The sequence below is a fragment of the Streptopelia decaocto genome (genome assembly GCF_964273445.1).
Source record: "Streptopelia decaocto genome assembly, chromosome: 1".
NCBI lineage: Eukaryota > Metazoa > Chordata > Aves > Columbiformes > Columbidae > Streptopelia > Streptopelia decaocto.
The window spans coordinates 8,202,586-8,227,208 of record NC_138663.1 but is presented as its reverse complement, the minus strand read 5'-3'; the positions used below and the strand labels follow the sequence as shown (position 1 = coordinate 8,227,208).

Sequence of the window (24,623 nt, the reverse complement as noted above, 5' to 3'; positions counted from 1 at the left end):
ATGAAACCCAGCCAGGAAAATACAACAGGCAATACGGCGTGCGTGGTGTTGAAATGGTTTGTGAATGCTGAAGGTTGGGCAGAGCTAATTTTTGTCAGAGCTGATAGCTAGTGGTTTACTTCATGCCTTTTCATTTCACTAACCCAAGTCTCAGTGGATCTCATTATCCTGAAAGCCATTCAGGAGCCTTCCCCTCCTCTAACAGGGCTCCAGACACCTTGTCGGTCTCCAGAGATTAATTGCTATTAATATAGGACAGCCACAAGTTTTCTCAGGTGGGCATTTGCTCCTGTGTCTTGCAAGTTTGTTGTGGTTTAGGAATGCATGTAGCTGGATGACCTTCTGGGATTTTCTCCAAAGGTTCTTTTTTCAAAGAAAAGGTCTTCTCCAAAGCTTCCTGTTCACATCCACCTTCTCCCAGGATGTGCTGTTCCTCTTTCACTCTTAGCCGCTCTTTCCTTTGGTGCAATGAGGCTCCTGTCTGAATAGCTGATATGGACCTGAACAGGGTGACAGACCCAAAGTGATGACAAGCTTGTGGCCTTGAGGCGTTGCATTGCACTTGATGTACCATGTATCTGACCTCTTACAGATTCAGGGAGCTCTACTTCTTCTCTTGATTTTCAGTATTGCTCTGGTTGTTCTTGCCAGGAGTTGCACCCACATTTCCACGCTGTCTCCTGTTCATAAGCAAGTGTTTGCAGATGATAGCGCTTCTAGTCTCCTCTGATGCAAAACCTAAATGCCACTTAGGATGCCAAGTGCTGCTTCACATGCCCATGGTACATCCCAGGAGTGAGTGCAGCTGAGTGATTGAGCATTTGACTGCAGCAGCTGTGGAGCACATGACCAGTTATTTGAGGAAGACTCCTATCTTACTCATCATTGGCCTAATTTTGATCACCCATCAATAAGCTCTTCCTTTTTACAGCAAACTACCCAGAATGTCCTAATATAACACAAAATTAAAGACACTCAGAAAAAATACTCTGAAAGGATTTTGCTGGGCCATTTGGCAGCTTTGGAAATCTGCAGAATCACAAACCCTTGTACGGTTTTGTAGCTATGAAAATAAAGGGAGTTTTAAATTAGTGTCATTGCAGCAGTGTCAAGTCCGGAGACAGACTGGGACAAAGTTGGATCTCAAATCAGCAGTTCTTCTGATGCCGTTTTGGACTGGAGGAGGCTTTTGGGGGGTAGTTGAATGGTGGGAATTGGCCGAACCTTTGCCTCCTGGGTGCTAGTGTTTCTTCATCACGTTCTTCACACAGAATGACAGAATGTCAGGGATTGGAAGGGACCTTGAAAGATCATCCAGTACAATCCCCCCACTGGAGCAGGAACACCCAGATGAGGTTACACAGGAATGTGTCCAGGTGGGTTTGAATGTCTGCAGAGAAGGAGACTCCACAACCTCCCTGGGCAGCCTGTTTCAGACCTGCTTTGGGACAGTTTGAGTTTATAACAGTACACTTCACAAGAGGCTTCAGCCAATTTTTTTTTATACATGCTGCAATATGCATAATAAACAGATATTTAATAAAAGGGAGTGCAGTTGTTCAGCACAGAATTCATACGCGCAATACAGTCTGTGTCATAGGATCATAGAATAGTTTGGGTTGGAAGGGGCCTTCGAAACTCATCTAATTCAACCCCTGCCGTGAGCAGGGACATCTTCACCCAGATCAGGTTGCTCAGAGCCCCGTCCAGCCTGGCCTGGGATGTCTCCAGGGATGGGGCATCCACCACCTCTCTGGACAATCTGGGTCAGTATTTTATCACCCTCAGTGTAAAACTTTTCTTCATTATATCTGGTTTGAATCTATGCTCTTTTATTTTAAAACAATTACCCCTTGTCCTATCACAACAGGCTCTGCTAAAATGTCTGTCCCCATCTTTCGTATAACTCCCCTTTAAGTATTGAAAGACCACAAAGTCCTTCAGCATTGAGTTCACACAGGCAGTACAGTCTGCATCATGGGCTCTTGTCTTACAAATGGCTTCCATACCATGGACTGGTAGAACTGACAGTCTCTGTACAGGGTAGAGACCATACATTGGCAGGCAGAGCTGGATTAACAACCTTCTTCGCTGCATGAAACATGTACAGCAGGATCTGGGGTGGAATCAGGGGTAGTGGCACCACCGCCGAGGCAGGGCAGCCCACTGTAACCAGCCGATGGCTTGTGCTGCTCAGCCTTTCTTGCACAAGCAAGCAAAATCCCCTTTTCCAGGTTCTTTTTTAATCCCTTCAACTTGGATCTTTGCCAAAATCCAAAGAAGAGCAGTAAAAATCCAGCAAACCTCTTTGCTGCCCTTTCCCAGGCAGTGGTAGGACTGAGAAAGATCTTTCAATTACAAAAGGTTTCATTACAAAAAGAACCAAAGGTATTTTTATTTCCTCATTTTTATAGAACCATCCCTGGTTTGTGTGGGTTTCCCTTTCCATTCACAAGCCTGAGCATCTGGAGATGAAAAGTGTCATAGCTGATCACCACCTGGCTCAGCAAGGCAGCATTGAACACGTGCTGTTTTGACAGCAGAAATCCAAATCAGTCACCAGTACAGAACTTTAGCTGAGTTAGAATTCTTCTATTGCTTTCAGCTTTCCTGTGTTTGAGGTCAAGAGTACGAGAGGACTTGGGCAACAGGTTCCCTCTTTCAAAGCACAGTATTTACCAGCAAAGCATCTAACCCAGGGGATGGACAAACACATCAGTGAGAGTGGTGAAACACTGGCCCAGTTTGCCCAGAGAGGTGGTGGATGCCCCATCCCTGGAGACATCCCAGGCCAGGCTGGACAGGGCTCTGAGCAACCTGATCTGGGTGAGGATGTCCCCACTCATGGCAGGGGTGGCACTGGATGAGCTTTGATGGTCCCTTCCAACCCAAACTATTCTATGATTCTATGAATCTGGAGAAGGCACGAAGCTGTGATGCACAGTACCACCTAGTGACAGAGCCCAGCTACAAAAAAAAAGGGCAACCCTGTGTTTGCAAAGTTCAGGGTCTGTTTCTTTAATTCTATTTCTCAGATACACCACATGCACTACCACCTCCCGTGGGTAAAGAAACAGCACCATTTGAGCAGCCCTGAATTTTTTACCTCCTTTTCATGGTTTCTTTTTTGCAAAGTAGACTTGGATTGTGACAGACAGGGATTCTTGTGTCTGGCGAGAAGCAGCTGATGGATGACGTTTTGTTTGCTACATGGGGTGTTCAGGTTGGGCTCGGCACACATCGCCGGCTGAATCACCCACGAGGAATTCCTCAGTGTATTGTGCAAATGGAAGGAGGAAAAATGCAAGGTCCAGTGACTAATGCATCCTTTCAGGGCATCTGAAATGAAAAGAAATGCCACAGACTTGTTCCATTTGTAGTAACAATGTGAAAGAGCAGTGTGACAGGCTTTGCTCAAGAGAAGGCTTGTAACCTTTTCCATTAATTTATTTTCAAAGAATTGTTTATTGAAGGCTAAGCTGCTTTTTATAAGCCTTAGAGGCTGAGTGTGTCTTTGCCCTTTTTTATTATTATTGCTGCTCTTCTCCCTTGCTTTTTCTTTTAAGAGAAAGCAGTTACTGCATATGGGTGGTGGTTTTCTCTCTGTGGCTCTCTGAGACAAACCCAGCATCGAGATGGGAATTTCATCACCTTTTGGCAACAGTAAGATTGCATAGAGCAAAGTGAATTAGAAGAAATCCAGATCTGTAGAATTTCCCCATACTCCAGCCCACAGATTTACTCACGATACAAGCAACTGGGCTTAAAAGGATTTGATTTCTTCTCCTCATTAAGGTCCCCTTACACATATTCTTGAGCAGGAGCTAAGAGGCTCCACTCAGTCTCCATGTGTGGGTGAGTGAGCAGAGGCAGCTCGGTGTCTGGGTACCATCCTGCAGCTTGTGGGAGGCAGCAAAAGAGTTCTGCACCTCCCTGCGAGGCCCCACACACTTATAAGGCTTCTGGACACAGCCTGACATGTTTGCATGAATTCCAGTGGGGCTGGAAGGGGCTGGGGCCACCACCACGCTTTGCATGGACAGACAGGAGGGGTGTATATGTAAGGTTAGGGTCAAGGTTAAGGTTAAGGTTAAGGTTAAGGTTAAGGTTAAGGTTAAGGTTAAGGTTAAGGTTAAGGTTAAGGTTAAGGTTAAGGTTAAGGTTAAGGTTAGGGTAGCCTTTTCTTCCTAGCTTTGCAGGGGAAGGATATTCAGACTGTTGCTGGACCTCACTAGAAGCTGCACTAGTTGATAGGCAGCTCCTTGCGTTGTACACCAGGCAAGCTGGGATGGCTCTCAGAGAGTTTAAATCAATACCCCTTCCCCGACTTCAGTGAACGCCTTCCTCTAAGACAGGCTGCGAACACAAATCCCAATGCTGCACTTCCTTCAGTCACTAAAATTCACTAAATCACTTGAGTTTAAAAAAATAACCTATTTGTTGGGACCACTAGCATGACTCTGTCCTGAAAAGGTAACAAGAGCACCTGCTCACTGCCAGCCAAGGGATGAGGCTGCCTCATGCATACGGCTATCCCATGGTAAATAGAGCATTTCCAGCAGGGTTTCTTCATAGGCTTATCCTCCTTGAGTTTATTGCTTTTTTCTTTCCCACAACCTGTGGTGCTACGTCCAGTTCCTGAGCATGGTAACTCCTGCAGCTGGGTAAACACGCCGGAGTGAATAGGGCCCTTCACAATGGAATCACCAGGAAATCCAAACACCATAAAGGCGAACAATTCAACAGGGACATAATCATGTCATTATGGGACATGCTACTCCCAAGCACCAGGAAAACACAGCCTTAATGCTGCCTAGCAAAGTTGTGCCTCAAACAATGCATTTTCCACCCCACAGGTCTCCAGGAGCAGGTTTTCTTTCTTGTCTTCTTTCAGCCAGTCATAGTGGTGAGGAGAAAGATGAGATTTTAGGATTTTCTCCCCCACCCGGGATGTTTTAGCTACACCAGGCTGCACCAACCCCATTCCCCTTGCAGGCCTGCAGTCAGTCTGGGTAGAAGATGGATGGATGATAAACGGGGAAATGTTAACAGGCTGAATTCTGTCCATGGTTATGCAGTAGTAAATGTGAATTATGACAGTGAGTTTACTGCTGATTTACACCAGACTGAAGGACAGATGGATCAGGGTAGCTGCTTCCACAGGTGTAGGATTATATGGGCTCTTAGGCCACAGGCTGAGGAGTGGAGGCTGAGGAGTCTCCATCCCCGACATGTTGCAGATGGTGTTAGAAATACAAAGCCATTTACTTACTTCAGTCTGCACATTTATCTAGTGGCTTTACATGCTGTGGTCTCTTCTGGCTCTTGGATTTGTTACTTGGACCCATACAAGCTTCCTTTCCCCTGGATCTACTAATCTTACGTGTTTTCCTGAAATGCGGTGGTTTGCATGCAAAGCAATTCATATTAATCTCCATCCATTGCGGCAAAGCAAACTTTTCCTTGCTGTAAATCGGAAATTTTACCAGGATCTGACCTTGAACATAGAAACCAATATAATATATACTGATATGGGCACATCAGCTATGAGTCTCAAGTGAGCATATATCAAGCCAAAACTTGAAGTGAAGAATTAGGCAGCTTTACACTACCAGAGGAGCTGGCTCACTGTGTTATTGGCATACGTGAAAATTAATCATATCCCACAATAATGCTCACAGGATGCGTTTGATTTATTGCTAATCCTGTACACTCTTGCAGCTGCTGATCTGCTGCCAGAGGGTATCGTAATGATGCAGCTGGCACCCCTGTTGTGATGGCCATCAACACAACCAACAGCACGCCTTGGATCCGTTGTCCTCAGCAATACTATTCCGTTTGCTACCTGAGCTGAAAAATCAAGCCTTTCAGCTGTGCTGTGGTTTTAAGTTTGTCTCCTCTATAGAGAATAAGAATGTATTATTCTTACATATTCTCATGCAAGGATAAGAATGTAAAATGTGCACAGACTGGGGGAGCATATAAAAAAAAAATCTAAAATATTTCAAAATATACAAACCTGCAGAAGAAATCTGATTTTGGCTCAGATGGCAGGAATTTCTATCATTCAGCTGCCCCATGCTAAGCAGTCAGAGGTGGAGGTGTGTGGGGAAGCTGTGGATCGCCCCGAGGCTGAGATGGTTTGTGATCAAGAACGGAAAGACAGGGCTGCTGCAGCCCCGTCATCCCAAAACACAGCTGATCCTCCTGAGCTTAGACCACAGAAAGAAGAGATGGAAAGAAATCAAATTCTCAGTCTCAGAGGGTTTCTTGCCTTGTTTTTGTTTTGTTTTGTTTTTTTTTTTCCTGGCCCCTACCTGGTATAAGGCATTTCAGATTTTAGAATTCACCACCAAATGTTTGGAACAATTGAAACACATTGCCATTACAGTGACAGTATTTATATTACATGTTCCTCTTAAGCTTTAAAAAAAATGGCAAATTAAAGATTTCTTTTTGTTATTTTTTTAGGGAAAGTCTAAAGAGATTGTCAAGAATTTTCCCACTTCTCCATCACCAAGCATACCTTTAAGCAAAACATGAGTTTGCAGGGCATTTTGGCACGGTGCTTTCTCTGCCAAAAATAAATATACTTTCATCAATATTTTTCCAGTTTCCCAAAAGAGCATGTCTGCCCAGGTACTGATCATGCAGACAGCCTGAAATTTGTCTGCTGCCTGGGATGGGGCTGGGTGCATCCCTGCACAAACAGTTCGTTAGAGGAACACACGGCAAAAGGAGATTAGATTTATCCTGTTCAGCTCATTCCCAGTGGAAGAGCCTGCTTTGTGCAGATCAGGAAAGTCTCATTTTCAGAACAAGACTGACATATATCCATAGGTGAAGGTGAAATGCAAGATGAAGATAGTTGCTCAAGGGGGGCCCGCTGACCTCAAGGTTGGGTCAGAAGATGTTGCCCTGCTAAAATCTGTAGTCATATCATGAGTTGGGCCTTGCTTTAATTCCCTCAAAATCAGGAACTTAGTGGTAAGACTGGTTTAAAAGCACATCATCCATTGCCTTGGACATCAAGATGTGAGTCTTTACCTGTGTTTTTAATGCTGAAGCAGCATTTTCACTTGACTTGCCCGTGTCTTTCCACCCTGGCCAATAATGCAGGGGAAAGGTGGTGCACAGCAGAAGACCCCTGCATCATCCAGGGACCCTTTCCCAGGGCAGGGTCAGCCTTAGGCATAGGCAGGACATCTGTCACCCAACGCAGGTGACCCTGAGTCAGAGATCTTGGTCAGACATCACCCAGCCCAACTACTAATTATCCCGCAAGGAAAGGGAACTCGCTCTGCAAATTGTGAAACATGAGGGCTGTCAGCATCACAGGGGATTCACACTGGGGATGACAGGCATGACCTGCTTTTACTGCTTTGTTTATTTATTTGGTGACAAGCTGTCATTCAATGAGTAATCTGGAGTTTTCCCGTCAGGGGTTTCTCCCTTGCTTCTTCAGTACTGGGGATAAACAAGGGGGAATGGAGACAGAAATCCCACTCCCTGACTCTGGCAGGACTTCAGTGGTGTCCTCATTATGCTGGGGGAACCAAATGAAAAGTGCCTGACACATGGTCCTCAAAATTCCAGAAGGAGACTAGGGTTTCCCAACCAACTCAGGGGAGAGCAAAGGAGGTGGTGGGGCTGGAGGAATCCCATCCCTCTCTCCTGCTCCATTGTCTCTTGAACTAACTTCCAATAGAGCAGCTGCTGCCATCCCATTCATCTCTGTGCAACAGGGCACACAAGCTCCACATGGTGCTCACCAGGAAGGGTTTTTCATTACTCACCTCCATTTAACAATGTAGAGGGCAGGGAGGGAGCAGTCCCACATCCTCAAGCACCCCAAACACAATCTGTTGCAGCTGGGCGATTCTAGTCATCTCGGATGCATAAAGTCTGATTAAACCGTGATGGTACATAATGTGCAGCACCTTTAGGATTGCCTTCAAAATTGCTTCCACGCAGCCATCCACTAGCCCTGATTCTCACAGAAATACATCCATCATAGAGCAACAACTATAAATTAAATTTTCGCATAAACATATGCGTATGCTTGAGAAAGAGTCTATAAAACAAGCAAACTGCCAGCCTTCTTGCATCAAACTTTGGTTTTATTCTGAGTTCACGTTCAAGGAGGAGAAGGTGGGTTCTGAATAGGGACATTTCTTGTTGGCTAAAGAATGCAGATACTGGTCCAAGTAGGAAAAAAAAGGCCATTCAAACACTTCACAAAAGCAGTCGGTCTCTCAGCAGTTGGGCTTCATAATTTACTGGTCCATCACCCCACAACGAGTTGCCTCAAGGTCACCACAACCCTGAGGCTGGACTTGGGCTGAACAGAGACCTGCCCTCTGTGTGCCTAATGGTGCGTGATGTTCGGCCACAAACTCACCCAGCAGGGCACCAGGGCAGCGTTAGGCACCAAACATTTCACATGAGATGTGGCAGTGTGTTTAGACATGGGGACATTCAGGCCTCCTTAACTGATTTCCCAACCAAAACCTACCAAGTTCAGCAGGATTCTTGTTTTCACCCCTTCTTGCTCCTCAAGTTGTTGATAATTATAAATCATAATTATAGAATAATTATGATGTCAATTACTAGAGCAAGGCATCTTTTAAAAATCATGTAATAGAAAGAGAAGTGCAAACATTCTCAAAATTCTTGTTTTTGCAAACTGATTTTGACAGCCTCCCCTCTGCTGACAGCACCTCGCGTCCACCATACTGAACACAACAGCGATATTGCTAAGGGTCACTACCTACATAATGGTTGCATTTTTATTGTTCTTTGTTGCATTTCTTACCATGGGGCCAAGTAATGTGCAAAGGCACCAAACATGGACCCTGTCCTGTGTAACTGCAGAGCTGGGTCTGCTCTGAGCATTTTGCAGGTGCAGGACAATGGAGTGCAGAGTCCTGTGCATTTTCAAGACAGGTGAACCTGCAGTCCTTGATTTTGCTCAAATCAGACACCTCTATGAAAGCTCCTGATAGGCAGGCAATGAACTGGGCAATGTTCTCCTTCCTGTCAAACTCTTGTCTTCTTCATCATGCATGCCTCAAGCATTCTACTTTTTTCTTATTTGAAAGTCGAGCAATCTTTCAAGTGGAGGTGACATCCTGAAGCTGACTTTGTTCCTAAAATGTGCATTTGAATAACCAGTTGCTCCTCTTTGCTCTTCTGAAGTGTGTCCTAGCAGGGCTGGGCAGGCAGCTTGCGCATGGCTTGGGGGCACCTATGTGCTTGGACGGGGTGCACGGTGACAGCCACAGCCACCAAGCTCCTCCATGGAGGAAGCATAATGGCCTGGCCACCAGCTGGGTGTTCCATGGAGAGTCCAGGTGACTTCACACCTCCTGTGCTGTGCTGTGTTTGGTGGGGAGGGCACTGCTGGGTGCACCTCCTCACCATGCCCTGATCTCTCCCTGGCCAGCAATTCCTTGTAATCGGAATTTATTGCAGCCAGGGTGAATGAACAGAAGGGAGTAGGAGAAACCCTGAGAGTCAGGGCTCCTGGCTGCTCTCACACCTTCACCAGGCTTTGCCTGTGGCTCCTGTATCTTCATTGACCACTATAGCACAGGAGAAAACATGCCCTTTCACATACCTCTTCTATGCCCGCATAGTTACTGCAACAGGTTGCACAGAGAGGTGGTAGATGCCCCATCCCTGGAGACATTCAAGGCCAGGCTGGACAATGCTCTGAGCAACCTGATCTGGGTGAAGATGTCCCTGCTCATGGCAGAGGTATTGGACTAGATGAGTTTTGAAGGTCCCTTCCAACCCAAACTATTCTATGATTCTATAGCATCCAAAATGCAGGGTCAGCTCCTCCAGCCAGGCCAGGGCTGGATGCAAAACAGTCTCAAGCACTTTTTGGAGTGATTTGAGGTGTAGCTCTCCTAGGAGATTCCATCCCTCCATGAAACTTCAGGTGGCTTCAGGGACCAGTGCTTCCCACGGCCATGAGCTCAGAGAAGAGCAAGAGCATCATGGTGCTCAAAAGAGGCAAAGCCCAGGGAAAGCCAGGTTACATTTATGCCTCTAGAGTGGACTGGCATCCTTAAATGTATCTTAGAGATGCTGTGGCCCTAATTCTGGTCCTTAGGCTGCTGCCAGGAGAGCCAGGGCATTTAGTTGAAGAAGAGAGCAGCAGGGCACAAGCCACCTGCTCCCATCCCATCACCTGAGCTGCTGGTGAAGCACAAGGAGCAGCACTGGAGAAACAGCCCTGTCTGCATGAACACCTATCTGCAGAGGGTTATGTTTGTCATGTTTATGTCACCTTAGGCTCTGTTGACTTCAGATGAAGACAGGGTTTTGGGTAGTCTGGCTCACTGGTGCTGCTCTGTAATGAAGTCTAAATAACAGAATCACAGAACGGTTGGGGTTGGAAGTGACCTCTGGAGATCATTGAGTCCAACCCACCTGCAGGTTCACCAGAGCAGATCACACAGGAATGTGTCCAGGTGGGTTTGAATGTCTCCAGAGAAGGAGACTCCACAACCTCTCTGGGCAGCCTGTTCTGGGGCTCTGGCACCTCAAAGTAAAGAAATTTCTCCTCACTTTCAGATGGAACCTCCCGTGTTTCGGTCTGTAAATGCCACTTTTCACTCTGAGGCAACCAGAGGCCACTGCAGATTGCACTGGGAGTCAGGCACGACCTTCAGAATACTATGGAAAAATACATCGTGCTCACTGTCCTTTGTCAAAATGCTAAGTAACAGCCCTGCCAAAGTTGGTAAATATTCTGTCAAAGGCACAGGAGGCCACAAAGAGCGTGTTTTAACAGTCACAAGTATAAAATTTGCATCTGGCAAAGGTCCTGCTCTGCACCGAGAGCCACGTGAGCTTTCAGTGTTAACATTGCGCCTTGAATGCATTTTTCACCCAACCTCCTCGTTTCTAGGGTTGCCATTATCAACAGAGGACCCCGTTTTATTATTAAGTAGCAAATCAATCCAGCTACGCTGAGCGCAATCCAATTATTGCTTGTACTTACTGTAGGCTGAAGAAGTCATAAATAAATGAACATGCTGGAGGTATTTAACATTTCAGTCCCGCCGTAAGCACCCAGCACTGTGTGCAAGGACCCTGCCATGATTTTCTTGGGTTTTGGGGAGTCTTCGGTTTGTGGGGTGGTCAGAGGGCAGGTCCCAGACAATCGCAGGATAATCGGGGGTAAATGCAGACTCCTTTTTTCTTTTGTTTCCCAGTGCTGAGGCAGAGCAGGGGCCTCTTCCTGCTCCTCTCACGCTCACCCAGCGGGAGCAAAGCAAACGCAGGCTCATATGTCAGTCCGTGGGCTTAGGAAAGCTGAGAAAAGGTGATTTGCAAAACCCCAGCCAGCTCCCATGGGGACAGGGCTGAACCCAGTGCTTCTTTTCCTTCTCTTACCGCTATTCCCAAACCACCCCAGCTGTTTGGTTTGGGGTTTCAAACCTTATTTTTAGAAGGTTGGCTTTTTTCAGTAGAAATAAAGCATCTCATAGTATACAGGCACCTAGTTACTCTTTACCTCATTAGCACAGTGATGTATGAACAGCCGCACAAGTAAAATGATGCTCAACTGCAATATAAATACAGTTACTGCTAAGCAGACTCACTTAAAAATCAGTATTCCTTACATCTGGCTTACTTTTGCTGGGATTTTTCCCCCCTTTCTATTTTCTCTTCCTTTGCTCCTGGCTGTTTTTCTGAGCTCTGCCCAGGCAGCACTAATGGTGAAACTGGTGTTGAACTTGTGCACTCATTAGTATTCAACTGTAGGGTCAAATGATTTTTTTTTCTAAGTTATTAGTAGTAGTATTAGTATTATTCACTGTTCCTGCCAGGGAGTGTATAAAAATTCCATTTACAATTCTCAGTTCTGCACCATCATTTACGTGATCTTGTCTTTGGTCAGTTGGTAATACAGAAATCAGTTGTCTTCACTAGTTTGGAGAAAAAAAAAGCAGGTTGCAGCTTCTCTATTCTGTTTGTCACAAGCAGCAAGACATCTTCAGCCATCCAGCAATTTACAGAGGTTGTTTTGAGGGAATAAAAGGATGAGAGGGAAATGGGGCATTTCCTATGGATTGCCTTGTTTATTTGTTTGGGATTGCTTTTTTCTCTGCAAGGGGAAATCATCAGGGAAAAAGAACTCCTAGTGAAAGCCATGACAGGGATGACTTACAGATTTCCCTCCAGATATTTCGCACATCCCTACATAAAGTATTTTGAAAGATACTACTGAAATCAGCTCCTCTCAAGGGTTTGCTTTCCTTCCCTGACAGGACCAGAATGGCCCATTATGGGGTCTCCACTCCCCAGTCCTGGGTGCTATGTGAATTTTAGCTAAGGGTTGGACTAGGTGACCTTTGAAGCTCCCTTCTAACCCCAACTATTCTATGATTCAAAACTTTGAGATTTGCCATCCGTCTTCTCAGGGGTAGACTTGGAGCCTTCTGCTCATTCCTATGGATGTGATACTATGGAAGACCTCCAGGCCAAAGACCAGCCATGTCCTGGTCTCCAGAGCTTCTCCCGGAGGACTGAAGAGCAAAGCATTGGCTGCTGCATGCTGCCCCAGTTGCTCTAAGGCTGGGAAACATCACAGCTTAGAGAATGCTTCACAAATATCCAACATATTGTCCTTGAAAATTAAAAATCTGACGACATGACTTGAAAAACTTTTGTGTTTCTGGGTAGATTCTAACCATGAAGTCTGAATTCAGAGGTCGCAGGATTTATCGCTTGACTTTGGAAGCAGGAGTGGAAAGGGGCAGGTTTCTGTGAGGTGTATTGGCACAGGCCTTGAACTTTGAGTAAGGTCTGCACCAGCCCAAAATCTGAGTCTGTGTGCTCTTCCTAGAGGGTTTATTTATTTTGGCCAATGCAGGTGGAAGTACAGAGCCCAGCACTGGCAGCTGCAGGAATAGTGATGCTCTAAGGGCTCTGGGAATAGGCGTCCAGAGAGACAACCTATGTGATCACCACTGGAAAAACCCACCATTCACCACCAATTATCGCACTCAGGGTCTCAAGAGAGGCTGCAATTACTCCCCGTTCCAAGTCTAGAGCAAATCAGCATTTTCCCAGTAATTGCAGTGTAGTAACTGCCGTAGATGTTGACTTTTTAATAGCAAACACTGCTCAAGCATTAGATTTACAGTTGTGTTAGCTTTAGTGACTTGGGAATCAATTACCTTGCCGTACAACATGACCAAAGATTATAGGGTAACCCATGAAATAATTTATACTGCCATCTAGAAGTGAAACTGTAACTTCATCGTTCACATTGAAAGACACTCTGTTTGTACAGCAATAATTCCAGTAATAATGATAATAACCATAAAAATGGGAAAAGGAGGAAAATAATTATTACAAAATAGGGGAAGACCTGTGTACAAATAGGGCACTGGGAGGTGCTGGGAGCTTTGCCATTCTCAATTACCATTCAGAGTGACAATAGAAGTAGCATTTTGTTAATTAATGTGTTTTCCCAGTTCAATTCACTTGGGTTGGCAAGTGAGGCTGTATGGCTCTGTCCCGGCAAAGGGCTTGTCCCATCCCAGTCATTGGGACACACAGCCTACGCGTTGTGTAATAAGTGACACAAAACCAACCCCCATCAACCATTTGCCCTCTTGACTGATGACAGCACAGCTGATTTCTAGGATCAGTTTTATAGGAAGCATTTTTCCCATTTTCTGCCCATTTCTCTGCCTCATGGCACTTGTTCCCACAGCTGACTCTTTTCTCCTGCTTGTGACGGGAGAAACTTGTGCCTATTTTCCAGGCTCTCTGCAGAAAGCAAACATCATTCCTGTACGTCCTTTGAAACCGGACCACCCAGGTCAGCTTTTCAGTCAGTGTTTCCAAGCAAATTATTGAGAAAGAGCATTAATTATTTTTTTTCCTCCTGAAAAGGAGTTGCCTCTGTGACCTTTTAACTACTGGCTTTGTCCATTTTACTCTCATTTAATTCCCATTTATTGCAGTCCTCACTTCACAGGAAGCTGGCAGCTGAGCTTTCTGAACCCTCCAAGCACAGCGGTCCCTTATGAAACAAGGATCGGTGAAATTATATGAAAACTGCTTACTGGCACTATAAAATGGACTAGGACAGGGTCTTCCATATGCAAGTGTTCATCACCAGACAGGAAAAACTTTACACTTATATATTAGAATAGTCCCTTGACTCTAAAGAGCAAAGCAAGTTCTGTTTCTAAAATTGCTAAAGCTCAAAAATGTTAAGACTGCCTTAAGACAATGTGATTAATAAAATGCACAGATTTGGGCTCTCTTCTTCACCTTCTGGAATCAGCCCAGAAGAGCAGGTTTTCAGAAAAACGTCATCTGTCATGAGATTTGGCAACCTTGTGCTCTCAGATCATAAGGTCACTGTCACTGCAGAAAAGCAGTCGCCTCGGGAACAAGGAGGAGGGGAGAAGAGTCTGCCCGCAAGCTGGGGGATGGGAAAATTAGCATTGCTCTAAACGAGGAGGCTGAGCTGCAGTGGGGAAAGAGCATCACTGCTTGCACCTTCGAGATGGTGCAAACCCACTGGGGACGGGTGACTCTGCTTCACCCAAGTGCCCATCAGATGGGGGCATCCAAGCCATGGTCCATGTAGAAACACAGCCCTATCACCATCCATGGTATTGTCTCCAAAACAATTTGCAGACAAGGCACAGGGGAACTTCTAATCATTAGTTTCCCTCGTTACAATTTGAATATGCAAAAAATAATGTATGAATGCCATCAGCTCAGGTTGTCCAGAGAGGTGGTAGATGCCCCATCTCTGGAGACATCCCAGGACAGGCTGGATGGGGCTCTGAGCAACCTGATCTGGGTGAAGATGTCCCTGCTCATTGCAGAAGGGTTGGACTGGATGAGCTTTGAAGGTCCCTTCCAACCCAGACTATACTATGATGGATTCTGTGATTGTGTTTGTCCCTATTTTGGAGGTGCAGTTTGGTTGCATCCTACAGCTAAGCAGTGATATTTTGAATGTCAGGGACCATGGGGCATTTGGGTTTTATTTCCTCTCCTTCTCCCATGCGGCCTTTCATGAGAATTGCCACAAATATTCTTGTTTTGCCTGAAAATATGCATCTGACCAACCATGATTGTATTTAAGCCTGTTCAATTGCTTTAATAAGAACCCTTCCAACACACTTAATCTGAAAATGTCTTCAGTGTGCTCAAAATCTTATAAATAAAGATTGCAGCCACCATCACAGTATTCAAGCAAAGCCAAAACCCAAACATTAGTCAGTTTGTTGTACAGCTTAACTGCCATCTACCCTATCTGACCAGTGGCAATATGCTGCTATGGATAATCTGAATATAATTTCTCCTTCTTTTTTAAATAAAACAAGCTCTAGGAGTCATTGTAAAAAGTGTCACCTTAGCAAGAGTCGACTTTTGTGTTATGTCTGAAGTCTATATCCACTTCTCAGGGTTTAATGTGTTACACTGCACAGTCCTCCTAGGAGAGAGGGAAGTGTGTTGTGATCAAACTCAGGTTATAGGTGAGGATAGAGGGGTAGCATAAGGCAAAATGTCCCTGAGAAATGGGTGCGAAAGAACAGATCCAACCATAAACGTGTCCTTCCCCATCCTAAAAACAGACACCTAGTTTTCTGTTGCCCAAAGCCTGCAAGAACACTACAGAGCTGCAGAAACTACCATTATAGTAACCAACAAGTACTGGGTTTGCTGGTAGCTGAGCAGTTGATGGGGTTGTTCAGTCTTCAGATACAAAATACCTCCTGCTTCCAACTTCCAGGAGTCAAGGTGGTCAGGGGGAAAAGGTGCTATGGTGCAAGTCCCACATATTGCCTGCAAATCCTAGCTCTGAGGTAGCATCAGCCAGGTTAGAGCTGTACCCAAAATGGGGACCAGATGTTTAATGCTGATTTTTTAGGAATCAGCACACTGCCTGGAGGCAGGCAACTCCATCCTTTCCTGAAAAAAAGGGAGCAGGGGGTGAAAAGCTGAGCAAGTGGAGCTAGCAGGAGAAACCTTCACCCTTTTCATGCAGGGACTCTATGGTTTGAGACCTCCCTTGGGATGTGTGAATTTGAGCTTCTCATTTTTTTTGGGGGGGACGAAAGTATCAATGCCACTTATGCTACAACCTTGCATGTGTCTGTGAGGCCTTTCACAGCCATTAGGTGAAAGACATGAGTCATCAAACAGGCATTGATACCAAAGACTCCCCTGTCCCAAATGGCAGCAAGCAAGGACTGATAAGTCCCATCAATGGGCCACTTCAGGGGTCTCCTGCCATTTTCAGGGTTGTTCTCTAGCAGCGCTGGGTCTGTGAGGCCCTGTAGAAACACAGCAAGACTTCATAGAGACCTTTCTTGGAGCAAACCGTGCAAGCCAGAGGGTGCTCAGAAACCAGGCCGCCATCGCCTACGGAGGGGAAATGAGCAACCTTTATGGAGTGAATTAATCAAGCGCTTCAATCTCCTTAGCTGAGGGTTAATAATCTTGTGGTGACCGCCCTGGACAGTGCATCAGGAGAGCTGGGTTTTATTCCTGGTGTGCTTCAGTAATGAAAAGGAAATTGTGTTCAGACGAGCAATAGAAGCCCATGCTCCCAGAGACGTCAGATATGCAGTAATTAGACTCAAGTTAAACACTAAATCAAGTAACACTGAGCCTTTGGCTTTAGCAGAACACCATTATGACTAGTGCTATGTTTATTTAGAAGATGCTGAGCCCATTTTAAGTGTTTTCATATTAAATGTAATTTGATTGTTTGTTATTAAAGCAATTGACTGGGCCTAAATGCAAATATTATTGGTCAGATAAATGTTTTCTGACAAATAAAATTTGTTCATTGCACTTTTATGACATGAAGGCTTACTTGCTCTGAGATTTATTTTCTGTTTGCTTCCTCTCTTTGCAAGGATTGCCTCGTAAAGATTAGAAGAGCCAAAGTGAACCAAAGTGTTAAGTAGAAATCACCGATTAAACTGTCAGAAACGGAGCAGCCTTTGTTAATCACTGATTCATTAGCTGGGGGAAGAAGAGGGGTCTCAAGTTAGCACAAAGTCTTTGGTGTCACAAGGTTAGTGATTTATTCCCAGGTCTCAATCTCTTTCCAATTTGGTACGGGATCTTACCCAGGTAAATTGATCTCTCTATGACTCCATTTTGCCATCTGTTCAACTTAGGTAATGATTTTGCCTCACAAAGATAGTGAAAACTTTCAATAAGAAGGAAAGGTTACCTTAAAAACCACACCTGCATCCAAAATTACGCTACCCACTACTAACACCTACAAGAGCTTTGACGAGAACAGCTATTTCCTACTACAACCAGGAGGATTCCCTGATTTTGTTCTGTGAGCAAGAGAAAAATGTTTTAAGAAATATAAAAAAGTATGACCAAAAAGTAACAGAAATCAGAAAGGAGGCTTACAGCTCTTTTTTTTTTTTTAATTTTAATTGCTAAAATTGCCATTTTGCTGTGTCACTTTAATATCTCATGAGCTTTTTTTTAATGTTGCACTGCTGTATTGAGAGCATTGTCTAACTGGCTTTTGATTTTTTAAAAACGTATTTAGCAAAGGCTACTAATAATTATTCCATGCCATTTTGGAACATTCTCAGGATTTTCTGCAAAATGTGGTCGCCTTTGAAATAGAAAGCTTTTCCAACTGGTGTAAGTTTTGCAATCCTCAGTAGAAGGCAGTGTAAAACTACAAAAATATTCTTCATGTCTCACATCATGCAAAGTGCAAGGGCTACTTCAGTACAAGAAACCAAACAAGTAAGAATTAGTTTATTGTATTCTTCTGTACAAAATAAAATACTTCATTATGTAGCTCCATGTAAGAGGTACCTGTAGATTTTACTTAGCATGAGGCACATTTCTGGGCTCACATCTCTCAGCTGATTCATTTGATGTCCTTCACCTGTGCTGCCTTTTCTCATCCAAGAAGGATTTTGGGTATCTTTTACCTGCACCAGTCAATTGCAACATCTGAGGACAGGGTGGGGAGAATAATCTCTTCTTTCTTCATCCTGGTTCTCAGGTTCTTGCCATTTACTGCTTTGCTATTTACTCAGCAGTTCCCTGGCATTGATGAAGTTGGTCCACTTGCCTTTGTAGGAATGAGATTCCCTCTTATTAGTTGCATTTGTTTCTGTCTGCACTGTGGTCATGCCAGTGGTCTGCAAGCACCTCTCCAGGTCTGCCCCAGCCAAACAGGGAGGAGAAGGGGCAGGTGTTGATCTCTTCTTTCTGGTGATCAATGACAGAACCCGAGGGAATGGCAGGAAGATGTGCCAGGGGAGGTTCAGGTTGGACATTAGGAAAAGGTTCTTCACCCAGAGGGTGCTGGACACTGGAACAGGCTCCCCAGGGAGGTGTCACGGCCCCAGGCCTGACAGTGTTCAAGAAGAGACTGGACAACACCCTCAGACACATGGTGTGAACTGTGGGGTTGTCCTGTGCAGGGACAGGAGTTGAACTCAGTGATCTTTGTGGGTCCCTTCCAACTCAGGACATTCTATGATTCAACAGTGCCCCTCACCAGCAACAGGAGTGTTTTCTGTTTTGACTCCGTGCCTCCACCACCCACCTCTTCCAGAAGCCCCTGCTCCTTCCCTCTCCATCTCCCACCACCACCCAGCCCATTTTATGAATGGAAGAAGTCCCCATCGCGTCTGCTCCTTTACGCATTGTTCTGCCTTCAGGAAATTTCAGGAGAAAATGACAACATTCTGGGAACAGGTGAAAGTTCCTGAGGCAGAGCTTTGCTGAGCTTTGAAGAAAAGGACAACAGGGTCCCAAATGTCTCCTCCATCCCATAGGAACGTAGAAGAGATTGATGAGAACCTGACCTCCAATAGAGCGGGGACCCCCTCACCCCTCCTATTCCTCCTGCAAGTACAGGGATGGCTCCCAGAACTTTCCATCGGGAAGATTTAATTCTCTCTTCCCCTCAATCCCAGCCTCAGGTGGGAGCAAAGTGGTGGTGGGGGGGACTGCAGGGACAGTCCCTTTCCCCAGCATCACTCCATTGAGGCATGTGTCACCCAGGGAGGGCTGGTGACACACCCAGCTCCTCTGTTTTCCCTTATGCACACTTCAGCTGTTTGTTTTGTTTGGCCTCTTGGATGCTGGGATTGCTCAGAGATAACTGGGACACGGGCGACTAACACGTGAGTCCTGTCTCTCTGTGTCCCAGCCCCAGGCGGGAGCTGGAGGCAGCAGGCAGGATTTGCCAGCCCACAGGTCATAACACCAACCAGCTGGAGTTGGCTTCTCCCCACCATCCATTTCAGCTGCCTCACAAAGACCGAGCTTCATTTGCCTGCATAATAATCCTGCCAGCATGGACTTTCTTTGCCTAATGACGGAAGGATTTATTGCACCGGCTCTTTGGGAAAGTCGAGGTCTGCTTAATTCCCTCCTCAGCTCTCTGAGATCCTTTAAGTAGAGTCTGTGTGAAAATTAATCAGATGCCCTGGAGGCTTATTTTGTCCAAAGCTAAAGTCCTGCTTCTCCCTTTCCCCCCTCCTTTTGTGTCCTAATTACTTAAGAGATTGTCCTGGAAAGTAATGAAAGCGTGGCATGGGAAATAACACCCATGGTTCATCTCAGAAGTGAGGCATTTATGTGGAAGGCTTAACTAGATACATCTCATGGTTCACTCAGCAAACCTGGAGATCTTCCCAGTTTGAAGTGCACTGCACCATGACAGTTGGTATGGCATGTGCTCTACCCCCTAAATTGTTTCCAGGTCCAGAGTCAGTCATACGAGTCAGGTCCTGCTACTGAATAATTGCATTTTACATTGTTGAATGAGATCCCTGTGGTTTCCACCTGGTTCCTGAAGTTCTCAGCATGAATTAGCTCAAGGACACAGTTCATCCCAACCTGTTCTATAGGGAAAATGAGGTGATGGGGACAGGCTTGGTAGTGGTACATGCAACCTTCCGTCTCTCGCTTGCTGGCCCTGGTCCGTGGAATTGGGTTGAGGGCAACCTGGTGCCTTGGGTGATCAGTTGGGTCATGTTGGTCTCTTTTCTGCTTCCCAGCATTGAGGCATATTTATTGCATGGAGGGTACAGATTATCTCAGCTGAAGAGGTGAGAACACTTGCTTCTTGTCCACCCAGCCTACATCAGAGCTCACGAGGAGACAAGACAGTGCTATACCATTAATTTTAGAGGAACAGCATGAATTAACCCATAGGCTAATATGACACTTTGTTTTTTTGGGCTGGCTGACCCTTGTCATGCGTAGAGTAAGTCAGCTGCACTGATTTACAGCGAGATTCATGTGTCTAACAAATGATACAATATCTGAAAATGAATTTCAGTTCCCAAGTTACTTAGAACTGTGTTGCTTTTTAAGTTTGGGGGCTTTTTAATCTTTTACTGCCATTCAAGTATTTTGAGTTAAGAGTTGTGCAATCAATGGGATTTAGGCCTTTAAACACCTCCCACAGAGAGGCAGGCAATTAGATACCTTCAGCAAATCCTAAATATTCTTTGAAAGCAGTTCCCTCACCTTCCATGGGTTTCAGATGTACCACACGGGGGAATGACATTGATTTCTGTAAAGCACTGCACTACTTATGGATGCAAATCATTGTGTAGGTGTGAATATTACTTCACGACATCTCCTCCAACCCGTTAGTGTTAATTAATGCAGTTCTGGGATAGACAATATTCATTAAGCTTTTCTGAAAATACTAGACATGTTCATGTAAGAGCTCACACATTTTGATGGTGCCCACAGTCCTACCACCACGTTCTCTGTGAAGTATTTTGATACTTTAATATTTGCTAACGAGAGTGGAAATGAATTGTCAACAACAGTTCTCCAGCACAAGGCCATGGTGTTTCTTCCTTGCTTTGTTATCAGGAACCAATAGAAAGGACTCAGCATGTTGTTATTTTGGCACAGAGGCATCTGGTTGCTGGAGGTTTCCCTCTGTGTATGTTAAAGTTAAATATTTGGGTTACTGTTCTCTTTTTGGGATTTGCCATGATACAAACCAGCTTGGAAGTGATGCAGCTATCGCCTGCTTCTAATCATTGCAATGACAGCAGCTCTGCTGCCTCCAGACTAAATGTTTGTTATCGGGGCGTATTATTTGAGTATTGACAACTCCAGAGACCTTGTGAAATTACAGAAGCTCCTTAAAGAAGACAACTCTGGCTACCACTGCTGAAGTACAACTAGGAAATTTAGAGAGGAATGTGCATGAAGTGAAGGGTGGTGGTTTTTTCCTGAAAGGATGCTGTTGAGGAAATCTGAATTTTGGCATGTATGTCTGGAGAGGAAGAAGGGGAAAGCAAACTCTGGGTGGCACAAGGTGTTGGCTCCGCATTGCGATCCATCCATCCTTCTGCAGGTTTTAATCAAGCTAGTGGGGCCTTTGGCAGATGTTCCACTGAGCCAGCAGCAAGCCCTGCCTGCATTACAATGCTCCATCAGGCTTTGGTGTCTTCCTTGGACTAGTGGTCCCAGCCTTGGTGGCCTCATGTCTACCAGCATCGAGGCAACCACCCAAAGTTGTCCCAGGTATGGACACGCCAGGCTGCGCTCCCAGCAGTTACACCTACCCCACAGCGTGGTGCTCCGCAGTCTATTAGCCCAATTTCCCACCCATCGAACAGCCTTGAGTGCCACTCTGCACTCGTGTGTTTGTTCATCTGTGAAATGAGGCTGGCAGCTCTCCCCTACATCCTGGGAGTGCTGCCGGGCTCGGTTAGTGTGACTGCAGAGCTTTGCGAGCAGTGCCACGTAACTGCAGACAACAGCTTCTCATCATTCAGGAGGTTCTTTAACATTCTCTGCTGCTCCAGCTCACTGATTTACCTGAAGTGGCATGGCTGGAAGGATAAAGACCCCAAAAGCATGATTTTCCCCTTGGAGGCTTTGCTAGGGATGGCATTTCACACTTTTCCACCCCAAGTATGTTTTCTTATTGTATAGGTCTGTCGCCACTCTGAGACCTCCTGTTCCTCTCTATTTATAGAACCCAAAATAAAGGTACTGCAGGTGTTAGTTACCCTCCACAGACCCCCTTCTCCACACCGCTGCCCTTGCAGCTCAGGGCAGCACTCTGCTGCCAGGGAATCAGCCCAGATCTGGCTGGAATGTTTCAAAGGAGGAGATGTGCAATGAAGCATTAGGAAGATCTGGAGCAAATACCTTTTCTAGTTCTGAGGGAAAACGACTCCTTCTGGTTGAGCTTTCATGATCAACTCTTGGCAGGGACAATGCTCCACTGTCTTCCCATGTTATAAGAAACAGTCTCCTTTATTGAGTTCTTCGTTAGCTCCATCAGGTACCTAGAGGATGTTATATGAGTGGATGTGGCTCCAAGCAACTTGATCTGGGTGAAGATGTCCCTGCTCATTGCAGAGGGGGTTGGACTAGATGACCTTTGAAGGTCCCTTCCGATCCAAACTGTTCTATGTTTCTATGATCTTCACTCAGACCAGTAGTTTATTTTTAATACAAATGTTGCATCTTGAATTGGAGGATTAAGAAAATGTAGCAGGAGTATCTCCCACTATTTCAGAAAATGTTAAGCCTTTGTACTAAATCATATTGCACTTTCTTTTAAGGGAGTGTTGTGCATGTGGTCCTGGATATCCTTACAAGGGATCTGGGGAGGATGTTGCTTGTGGTGTCACAATTATGATGATCCAACCTCTTTTTCTGCATTATGGGGTTCAAAGAGTGCAGAGATGCTGAGACGTAGCACCTGGGAAACCAAGGAGTTCCCCATCTATTTCTATCCCTGACAGTTCCCATGACATGACACCTGTCATTCAGTTGGTCTGTGACTACACATCCTTCCCTTCCAGCTGTGGCCCCAAAGATGCTGGAGGACACCATTAGGACCACACAGTGATGGGATGCTCTTTGGGCACCTCTGGTAGACAACCCCACCGTAACAGGGGGCATGAGAAAAGATGCTTTCCTGCTGTCTCCTGACTAGTCCAAACCCCATGCCTGTTTATTCAAGCTTTGTGCCAAAGGAAGGGACTGAACTGTTGTGTGGAGCCTATAATTTCAAGCAAAGTCTAATGAAACGCTCCACACCTGCACTGAAAGCTGAAAATTGTAATTCTGGGCAGAGTGAGCCTTGTTTTCCAGTTTTTGCTGCTATGAATGAAGCAAATCACTTTCCAATTAGAGACTTTCAATCTCTGGTGCTGGTTCTTTAACCCACCTATTGAGCTCTTCTATCACCAGCTGATTAATGCTGCACCACACCCTGGCTCTCCTCTGGGTTTGGAGGCAGATCCTGCCAGGAGAATTCAAGTTATGTGGAAGGAGAACGTGTGCCATACAGTGATGAGTGGGGAAATTGCCCTGGGGCTTTGCTGGTTGAAGGATCTTCCTACCCCAGGGTAAAGTCTGTTGCCTTGGCATATTCCTGTAGAGCAACAAGCACCAGCAGGCATCTGCATGGTGAGTGCACCTCCAAAGCAGCTTCTCCCCCTATTTTAGTGCAAGACAGCCTGGGAAGGTGACTGTTCACTGCTAGGCTTGAGCAGGGTTCAGGAGCAGGGCTGAACCACAGCTGGGGCTCAGGTTTGCGTGCTTTTCTTCACCACTGCCACTGGAGATGGTAGAACCCGCTTGAGGTATATTGTGACCTCTGTTGAAGGAAAAGAGCAAAACAGAACTGAGAAGGCAACTTGAAGTTTTTCCCCTCTCTGAAATTATGGGTTTAAGATTCCAGGAGGTTTCGAAGTTTGTGTTTCAGTAGTTTCCCCTTCCAGGGTACTTCAGCAGCTGTTTCTAGATGTGAATTAGGTGTGACCTGAAAACCTGAGCAGGATCTAGCTTTACCTTTGCAATGTAGTTGTGGTTATCCTGCTTTTCCTGGAGTGGAGACCTTTGCTGCCTCTTGTTACTGTGTTCTGATCTTGGGATCACCTCCAGGGCAGAGTTGGGACACCTCAGCCCCTTGCTCTTAACCCTCAGCGGCCAGCCTCTGTATTTATGCCTTTAACCTAAACCAGGCCTTTGGGTGGAGTGAGCTGGATGGGTGAGCCTGCCTGTGGCTGCATGCACAGCGCTGTTTTTATAATGTCTGTGCCCTTAAAGACAGGAGAGAGAACTGTGCTTGTACTCTACTTACCCAGTGTACCCAAAAGCACTTTGAAGCCCACTGGCTCCCCAAGCCCCACTGCAGAGAAGAAGACATCAAAGCTTGTGGCATCTCCATGCTGCCATGGTCTTGGCTGTCAGTCTGACAGCAGATTAAACCCAGAAACAGCCTCAGCTAAAATCAGACATCCACCCCGTTCACCACCACCATGCTGGGAGAGCAACTTTGTCACTTCTTACAGGGCAAAGAGGAAATTTCCCATTTCCCCTGTAAGCTCCAGTTCTATCTTTGCCATGAGCACACTCGTGGTGGCATAAATGCCCACTAAAAACAAGGGAAAGGGCGCACCTCTACACCTCCCCTCCCAACGCAGACCTCTGCCTGGCCAGCCTGTGCCAGAAAGTGGCACAACGGCAACCTCAGGGTTTTACCTGGTGGAAATAACCCCCATTCCAGAAAGAAAATGCTGATGGTGAGGCAAAGCAGTTGCAGCAAGTTAGACCTCTAAATGCAGGTG

The 24,623-nt window shown here is 45.7% G+C and overlaps 1 protein-coding gene across 4 annotated transcripts in view; it reads left to right on the top strand.

Annotated features, from left to right (window-relative positions):
* The window catches only part of FRMD4A (FERM domain containing 4A), a gene marked incomplete at its 3' end in the record, with an annotated part of 393,830 nt that overhangs the window by 210,376 nt on the left and 158,831 nt on the right, over positions 1 to 24,623 (top strand). The gene's annotated exons all lie outside the window — the stretch shown is intronic.